The sequence below is a fragment of the Triticum dicoccoides genome, chromosome 4A, assembly GCF_002162155.2.
Source record: "Triticum dicoccoides isolate Atlit2015 ecotype Zavitan chromosome 4A, WEW_v2.0, whole genome shotgun sequence".
Classification (NCBI taxonomy): domain Eukaryota; kingdom Viridiplantae; phylum Streptophyta; class Magnoliopsida; order Poales; family Poaceae; genus Triticum; species Triticum dicoccoides.
The window spans coordinates 88,365,473-88,375,738 of record NC_041386.1 but is presented as its reverse complement, the minus strand read 5'-3'; positions in this window follow the sequence as shown (position 1 = coordinate 88,375,738).

Here is a 10,266-nt window from a genome sequence, read left to right as displayed (position 1 = left end):
CTTGCACTAGAGTCAATAATCTAGTTACATTGTGATGATCGAACACCCATGGAGTTTTGGTGTCGATCATGTTTTGCTCGCAGAAGAGGTTTAGTCAACGGATCTGCGACATTCAGATCCGTATGCACTTTACAAATATCTATGTCTCCATCCTGAATATATTCACAAATGGAGTTGAAGCGACGCTTGATATGCTTGGTCTTCTTGTGAAACCTGGGCTCCTTGGCAAGGGCAATAGCTCCAGTGTTGTCACAGAAGAGAGTCATCGGGCCCGATGCATTGGGAATAACTCCTAGGTCGGTGATGAACTCCTTCATCCAGACCACTTCCTGTGCTGCCTCCGAGGCTGCTATGTACTCCGCTTCACACGTAGATCCCGCCACGACGCTTTGCTTGCAACTGCAGCAGCTGACTGCCCCACCATTCAAAATGTACACGTATCTGGTTTGTGACTTGGAGTCATCTAGATCTATGTCGAAGCTAGCATCGATGTAACCCTTTACGACAAGTTCTTCATCACCTCCATAAACGAGAAACATATCCTTAGTCCTTTCCAGGTACTTTAGGATATTCTTGACCGCTGTCCAGTGTTCCATGCCGGGATTACTTTGGTACCTCCCTACCAAACTTATGGCAAGGTTCACATCAGGTCTGGTACACAGCATGGCATACATAATAGACCCTATGGCTGAGGCATAGGGGATGACACTCATCTTTTCTCTATCTTCTAACGAGGTCGGGCATTGAGCCATGCTCAATTTCACACCTTGCAATACAGGCAAGAACCCCTTCTTGGACTGATCCATATTGAACTTCTTCAATATCTTGTCAAGGTATGTGCTTTGTGAAAGACCAATGAGGTGTCTCAATCTATCTCTATAGATCTTGATGCCTAATATGTAAGCAGCTTCTCCAAGGTCCTTCATTGAAAAACACTTATTCAAGTAGGCCTTTATGCTTTGCAAAAGTTATATATCATTTTCCATCAATAGTATGTCATCCACATATAATATGAGAAATGCTACAGATCTCCCACTCACTTTCTTGTAAACACAGGCTTCTCCATAAGTCTGGATAAACCCAAACATTTTGATCATCTCATCAAAGCAAATGTTCCAACTCCGAGATGCTTGCACCAACCCATAGATTGAGCGCTGGAGCTTGCATACTTTGTCAGCATTCTTAGGATTGACAAAACCTTCCGGTTGCATCATATACAACTCTTCCTTAAGCAAACCATTAAGGAATGCCATTTTGACTTCCATTTGCCATATCTCATAATCATAAAATGCGACAATTTCTAACATGATTCAGACGGACTTCAGCTTCGCTACGGGTGAGATGGTCTCATCGTAGTCAACCCCTTGAACTTGTCGATAACCCTCAGCGACAAGCTGAGCCATATAGATGGTCACGTTACCATCCGCGTCAGTATTCTTCTTAAAGATCCATTTATTTTCTATGGTCTGCCGATCATCGGGCAAGTCTGTCAAAGTCCATACTTCGTTTTCATACATGGATCCTATCTCGGATTTCATGGCTTCAAGCCATTTGTTGGAATCCGGGCCCGCCATCGCTTCTTCATAGTTCGAAGGTTCACCGTTGTCTAACAACATGATTTCCAGGACAGGGTTGCCGTACCACTCTGGTGTGGAACGTGTCCTCGTGGACCTACGAAGTTCAGTAGCAACTTGATCCGAAGTTTCATGATCATCATCATTAACTTCCTCTCTAGTCGGTGCAGGCACCACAGAAACATCTTCCTGAGCTGCGCTACTTTCCGTTTCAAGAGGCAGTACCTCATCAAGTTCTACTTTCCTCCCACTTACTTCTTTCGAGAGAAACTCTTTCTCTAGAAAGGATCCATTCTTGGCAACAAAGATCTTGCCTTCGGATCTGAGGTAGAAGGTATACCCGATAGTTTCCTTAGGGTATCCTATGAAGACGCATTTTTCCGACTTGGGTTCGAGCTTTTCAGGTTGAAGTTTCTTGACATAGGCATCACATCCTCAAACTTTCAGAAACGATAGCTTAGGTTTCTTTCCAAACCAAAATTTATACGGTGTCGTCTCAACGGATTTCAACGGTGCCCTATTTAAAGTGAATGCGGCAGTCTCTAAAGCATAACCCCAAAATGATAGCGGTAGATCGGTAAGAGACATCATAGATCGCACCATATCCAATAGAGTGCGATTACGATGTTCGGACACACCATTTCGCCGAGGTGTTCCAAGCGGCGTGAGTTGTGAAACAATTCCACATTTCCTTAAGTGCGTGCCAAATCGTGACTCAAGTATTCTCCTCCACGATCTGATCGTAAGAACTTTATTTTCCTGTCACGTTGAATCTCTACCTCACTCTGAAATTCCTTGAAGTTTTCAAAGGTCTCAGACTTGTGTTTCATTACGTAGACATACCCATATCTACTTAAGTCATCAGTGAGGGTGGTAACAAAACGATAGCCACCGCGAGCCTTGACACTCATTGGACCGCACACATCAGTATGTATGATTTCCAATAAGTTGGTTGCTCGCTCCATTTTTCCGGAGAACGGAGTCTTGGTCATTTTTCCCATGAGGCATGGTTCGCACGTGTCAAATGATTCATAATCAAGAGACTCTAAAAGTCCATCTGCATGGAGTTTCTTCATGCGTTTGACACCAATGTGACCAAGGTGGTAGTGCCACAAGTATGTGGGACTATCATTATCAACCTTACATCTTTTGGCATTCACACTATGAATATGTGTAACATCACGTTCGAGATTAAACAAAAACAAACCATTGACCAGCGGGGCATGACCATAAAACATATCTCTCATATAAATGGAACTACCATTATTCTCGGATTTAAGTGAGTAGCCATCTTGCATTAAACGAGATCCAGATACAATGTTCATGCTCAAAGCTGGTACTAAATAACAATTATTGAGGTTTAAAACTAATCCCGTAGGTAGATGTAGAGGGAGCTTGCCGATGGCGATCACATCGACCATGGAACCATTCCCGACGTGCATCGTCACCTCGTCCTTCGCCAGTCTCCGCTTATTTCGTAGCTCCTGTTTTGAGTTACAAATGTGAGCAACTGCACTGGTATCAAATACCCAGGAGCTACTAAGAGCGCTAGTAAGGTATACATCAATAACATGTATATCACATATACCTTTGGCGTTGCCGGTCTTCTTATCCGCTAAGTACTTGGGGCAGTTCCGCTTACAGTGACCATTTCCCTTACAATAGAAGCACCGAGTCTCGGGCTTGGGTCCATTCTTTGGCTTCTTCCCAGCAACTGATTTACCGGGCGCGGCAACCCCCTCGCCGTCCTTCTTGAAGTTCTTCTTACCCTTGCCTTTCTTGAAACTAGTACTTTTATTCACCATCAACACTTCATGTTCCTTTTTGATTTCCACCTCCGCTGATTTCAACATTGAATATAACTCAGGAATGGACTTCTCCATCCCTTGCATATTTTAGTTCATCACAAAGCTCTTGTAGCTAGGTAGAAGCGACTGGAGGATCCTGTCAATGACCGAGTCATCTGGAAGATTAACTCCCAGCTGAGACAAGCGGTTGTGCAACCCAGACAATTTGAGTATATGCTCGCTGACAAAACTGTTTTCCTCCATCTTACAGCTGTAGAACTTGTCGGAGACTTCATATCTCTCGACCCGGGCATGAGATTGGAAAACCATTTCCAGCTCTTGGAACATCTCATATGCTCCGTGCTGCTCAAAACGCTTTTGGAGCCCCGGTTCTAAGCTATAAAACATGCTACACGGAACCAGGGAGTCATCACTACGTGACTGCCAGGCGTTCATAACGTCCTGAGTAGCTGGGAAAATGGGTGCGTCACCTAGCGGTGCTTCAAGGACATATGCTTTCTTGGCAGCTATGAGGATGATCCTCAAGTTACGGACCCAATCCGTATAGTTGCTACCATTATCTTTCAGCTTGGTTTTCTCTAGGAACGCGTTGAAGTTGAGGGCAACATTAGCATGGGCCATTTGATCTACAAGACATATTGTAAAGACATTTTAGACTAAGTTCATGATAATTAAGTTCATCTAATCAAATTATTTAATGAATTCACTCAGACAGACATCCCTCTAGTCATCTAAGTGATATATTATCCGAATCGACTAGGCCGTGTCCGATCATCACGTGAGACGGACTAGTCATCAACGGTGAACATCTCCATGTTGATCGTATCTACTATACGACTCATGTTCGACCTTTCGGTCTCTCGTGTTCCGAGGCCATGTCTCTACATGCTAGGTTCATCATGTAAACCTAAGTGTTTTGCATGTGTAAATCTGGCTTACACGCGTTGTATGCGAACGTTAGAATCCATCACACCCGATCATCACGTGGTGCTTCGAAACAACGAACCTTCGCAACGGTGCACAGTTAGGGAGAACAGTTTTCTTGAAATTTTAGTGAGGGATCATCTTATTTATGCTACCATTGTTCTAAGCAAATAAGATGTAAACATGACAAACATCACATGCAAATCATAAAGTGACATGATATGGCCAATATCATCTTGCGCCTTTGATCTCCATCTTCGAGGCGCGGCATGAACACCATCGTCACCGGCATGACACCATGATCTCCATCATCGTGTCTTCATGAAGTTGTCTCGCCAACTATTACTTCTACTACTATGGCTAATGGTTAGCAAAAAAGTAAAGTAATTACATAGCGTTTTCATTGACACACAGGTCATACAATAAATTAAGACAACTCCTATGGCTCCTGTCGGTTGTCATACTCATCAACACGCAAGTCGTGATTCCTATTACAAGAACATGATCAATCTCATACATCACATATATCATTCATCACATCCTTTTGGCCATATCACATCACATAGCATACCCTGCAAAAACAAGTTAGACGTCCTCTAATTGTTGTTGCATGTTTTACGTGGCTGCTATGGGTTTCTAGAAAGAACGTTTCTTACCTACGCAGAACCACAACGGTGATATGCCAATTGCTATTTACCCTTCATAAGGACCCTTTTTATCGAATCCGATCCAACTAAAGTGGGAGAGACAGACACCCGCTAGCCACCTTATGCATCAAGTGCATGTCAGTCGGTGGAACTAGTCACACGTAAGCATACATGTAAGGTCGGTCTGGGCCGCTTCATCACACAATGCCGCCGAATCAAGATAAGACTAGTAACGGTAAGCAAATTGAACAAATCATCGCCCACAATTACTTTGTGTTTTACTCATGCATAGAATCTACGCATAGACCTAGCTCATGATGCCACTGTTGGGTAACGTAGCAATAATTCAAAATTTTCCTATGTGTCACCAAGATCAATCTAGGAAATGATAGCAATGAGAGAGAGGGAGTGCATCTTCATACCCTTGAAGATCGCTAAGCAGAAGCGTTGCAAGAACGCGGTTGGTGGAGTCGTACACGCAGTGATTCAGATCGCGGTCGATTCCGATCTAAGTGCCGAACAATGGCGCCTCCGTGTTCAACACACGTACAGCCTGGGGACATCTCCTCCTTCTTGATCCATTAAGGGGATAGGAGAAGTTGAGGGAGAACTCCGATAGCACGACGGTGTGGTGGTGAATGAGCTCGTGGTTCTCCGGCAGAGCTTCGCCAAGCGCGACGGAGGAGGAGGTGTTGGAGAGGGGGAGGGCTGCGCCAGAGGAAGGGTGCGGCTTCCCTCCCACTCCCACTATATATAGGGGCAAGGGAGAGGGGGCCGACCCCCCTTAGATGCATCTAGAGGGGGGGGGATAAGCGGAGGCTTGCCCCCCAAGCCAGGTGGGGGCGCCCTCTCTAGGGTTTCCCCCAACCCTAGGCGCTTGGGCCCTAGGGGGAGTTGGCGCCCAGCCCACCTAGGGGCTGGTTCCCCTCTATTTTCAGCCCATAGGGCCCTCCGGGGCTGGTGGACCCTCCCGGTGGACCCCTGGAACCCCTTCGGTGGTCCCGGTACAATACCGGTAACCCCCCGAACACTTTCGGCGACCGAATAAGGACTTCCCATATATAAATCTTCATCTCCGGACCATTCCGAAACTCCTCGTGACGTCTGGGATCTCATCCAGGACTCCAAACAACCTTCAGTAACCACATACTATTTCCCATAACAACTCTAGCGTCACCGAACCTTAAGTGGGTAGACCCTACGGTTCGGGAACCATGCAGACATGACCGAGACATCTCTTCGGCCAATAACCAAGAGCGGGATCTGGATACCCATGTTGTCTCCCACATGTTCCATGGTGATCTCATCGGATGAACCACAATGTCGGGGATTCAATCAATCCCGCATACAATTGCCTTTGTCCATCGATATGTTACTTGCCCGAGATTCGATCGTCGGTATCTCTATACCTCATTCAATCTTGTTACTGGCAAGTCTCTTTACTCGTTCCATAACGCATAATCCCGTGGCTAACTCCTTAGTCACATTGAGCTCGTTATGATGATGCATTACCGAGTGGGCCCAGAGATACCTCTCCGTCATACGGAGTGACAAATCCCAGTCTCGATTCATGCCAACCCAATAGATACTTTCGAAGATACCCGCAGTGCACCTTTATAGGCACCTAGTTACGTTGTGACGTTTGGTACACCCAAAGCATTCCTATGGTATCCAGGAGTTGCACAATCTCATGGTCTAAGAAAATGATACTTGACATTAGAAAAGCTTTAGCAAACGAACTACACGATCTTGTGCTACGCTTAGGATTGTGTCTTGTCCATCACATCATTCTCCTAATGATGTGATCCCATTATCAATGACATCCAATGTCCATGGTCAGGAAACCATGACGACCTATTGATCAACGAGCTAGTCAACTAGAGGCTTACTAGGGACATATTATGATCTATGTATTCACACATGTATTATGGTTTTCGGTTAATACAATTATAGCATGAACAATAGGCAATTATCATGAACACGGAAATATAATAATAACCACTTTATCATTGCGTCTAGCGCATATTTCCAACAAAGAACTCCAAGACAAGACCCTCGCAAGGGTCCCTGGCCTCGTGAGGCGGGCTACGCCAAGACCTCCCGAGGAGCAGTGCCCCGAGCCTGCCTCCCGAGGAGCGGAGACTTCTATGCACGTACCTGATACGTCTCCAATGTTTCTATATTTTTTTTATTGTTCCATGCTATTATATTATCTGTTTTGGATGTTTTATATGCATTATTATGCTATTTTATATTATTTTTGGGACTAACTTATTCACCTAGATCCTAGAGCCTAGTGCCACTTTCTATTTTTTCCTTGTTTTTGAGTTTCGCAGAAATGGGATATCAAACAGAGTCCAAATGGAATAAAAGTTCCCGATGATTTTTCTTGCACAAGAAGACACCCAGAGGACTTGGAGTCCAAGCCAGAAAAGCCACGAGGCGACAGAAAGGGTGGAGGGCGCCCCCCTACCTTGTGCCCCCCTCGGGACTCCCCTGACCTACCTCTTCGTCCTATATATTCACATATATTCCAAAACCCTCACAGAGAGCCACGACTATACTTTTCTGCCGCTTCAACCTTTTGTTCCCGTGAGATCCCATCTTGGGGTCTTTTTCGGCAATCTGTCGGAGGGGGATTCGATCACAAAGGGCATCTACATCAACCCTATTGCCCTTTCGATGAAGCGTGAGTAGTTTACCTGTCGGTGTACAAAAAGCGGGGTACACTTTTTGTACCCCTATAACTATGCACGGGCAGTCTGAGCCACGGGCACCACCACACTAAGCAAGGCAAGGGAGGTGAGCCAAGGTAAGGCCGAAGCTCAGGAGAAGCAGAACGACGCCAAGACCAAGACCACAAAGAGCAAAGGGGACGAAACGGATCCCCCCCCGGCAAGATCCTTCCCGGGAGGCGGTTTTAGCAAACCCGACAAGACCTTTGCCATGGCAGCTCGCCCCACACCTACGGAGTGAGTCACCCTTGAGTCCACTACCCCCATGGGGCAAGGATTCGGGAGACATCCCCGTGGTGGCTTGCAGATCTTTATGAAGACATTCAAGATCAGATACACCCTTTAGAAGATGATGATCCTTGGCGGGATCCCAGCCAAGGAGGACCACAAGGCCCCTGGCAAGAGCCTTGCCGGGGATGACAGCACGCGCCACGACAAGACCCTTACCGGGGCCTCGGCAAGGCCCTTGCCAAGAACACTCGTAGGGCCACCATCAGGCCCACGCCAGTCAAACCTCCACCGCCGTTCGCATGCAGCTGCCGACCCAACCAGCTGGGCAGGCACCTGCGTGGCGGCATGCAGATCTTCGTGGAGACCCACCACTGCGCCACCTCAGCTGCCTGCCTGCCAACATGGCACCGCGGGCGCCGCTGGCCAGGGCGCATGTCGACGCAAGAGGGAGCGGCGACGGACGAGACATGGCTCTCCCCCGTACCCGATAAGCAAGGACACCTGGGCAAGACGCATTAAATGCGCCTTGTCATGTAATGCGAGGGATAACCTCACATCATTGTTCCCTTTCCACCTCCTGTGTGCCACTGTGGCAACCCCTTTCCTATAAAAGGAGGCCCAAGGCGACCAGGAGGAGGATTCGGCTTTTTGGAGCTTCTCACGCCCCATAGCTAGCTCAAGAACACAGATATACAATCCACCAAAGCAGGAGTAGGGTCTTACGCATCCCCGCGGCCCGAACCTGGATAAATGAACCGTGTGCTACCTGTTTGATCCGCTCTTCTCACGACCCCGTGCCCCGCAACCGTAGTAGGGATTCTTGTGATCCCATAGGTGTCGTTCCCACCGACATTACCTCAGACCTACGGGTCCATAGCTAGTAGGTAGATGGCTTCTTCTCTCTCTGTGATTCTCAATACCATGTTCTCCTTGATGTTCTTGGAGATCTATCCGATGTAATATTCTTTTGCGGTGTGTTTGTCGAGATCCGGTGAATTGTGGATTTATGATTAGATTATCTATGAATATTATTTGAATCTCCTATGAATTCTTATATGCAAGATTTGATATTTTCGTATTTCTCTTTGAATTATCAGTTTGGTTTGGCCAACTAGATTGGTATTTCTTGGAATGGGAGAGGTGCTTAGTTTTGGGTTTAATCTTGCGGTGTCCTCACCCAGTGACAAAGTAGGGGTAGCGAGGCACGTATTTGTATTGTTGCCATCAAGGATAAAAAGATGGGATTTTCATCATATTGCTTGAGTTTATCCCTCTACATCATGTCATCTTAATTAAGGCATTACTTCGTTCTTTATGAACTTAATACTCTAGATGCATGCTGGATAGTGGTCGATGTGTGGAGTAATAGTAGTAGATGCAGGCAGGAGTCGGTCTACTTGACACGGATCTGATGCCTATATGCATAATCATTGCCTTGGATATCGCCATAACTTTGCGCTTTTCTATCAATTGCTCGACAGTAATTTGTTCACCACCGTATTATTTGCCTTCATGAGAGAAGCCTCTAGTGAAACCTATGGCCCCTGGATCTATTTTCCGTCATATTTGTTTCCAACCTATTATTTTGCAATCTTTTATTTTCATATCTATAGACCAAAAAACCCAAAAATATTTTATCTTTTGTTTAGTTTTATCTATCTCTGTCAGATCTCACCTTTGCAATTGACCGTGAAGGGATTGACAACCCCTTTATCGCGTTAGGTGCAAGTGTTTGATTGTTTGTGCAGGTGCATAGATTGGGGACTTGCTTGTACCTCCTATTGGATTGATATCTTGGTTCTCTAACTAAGGGAAATACTTATCTCTACTTTGCTGCATCACCCTTTCCTCTTCAAGGGAAAAACCAATGCAAGCTCAAGAAGTAGCAAGGAGAATTTTTGGTGCTGTTGCTGGGGAGGTCTACATCAAGCCTACCAAGCACCCATCATAAACTCTCATCTCTTGCATTACATTATTTGCCATTTGCCTCTCGTTTTCCTCTCCCCCACTTCTAAAACGATTTTTTGAAAAACACAAAAAGATTTGCCTTTTTATTCGCCCTTCTCCTGTTTGTATTTTCATTTGCTTTTTTGGTTGCTAGTGTGTTAGATTGCTTGCTTTGTCAGGATGACTCAAGAGAATACCAAGTTGTGCGATTTTTCCAACACCAAAAATAATGATTTTATTAGCACCCCGATTGCTCCCGCCACTAGTGCGAAATCTTATGAAATTAATGCCGCTTTGTTGAATCTTGTTATGAAAGAACAATTTTCCAGCCTTCCTAGTGAAGATGCCGCATCCCATCTAAATACCTTCGTTGAGTTGTGGGATATGAAAAATAAGAAAG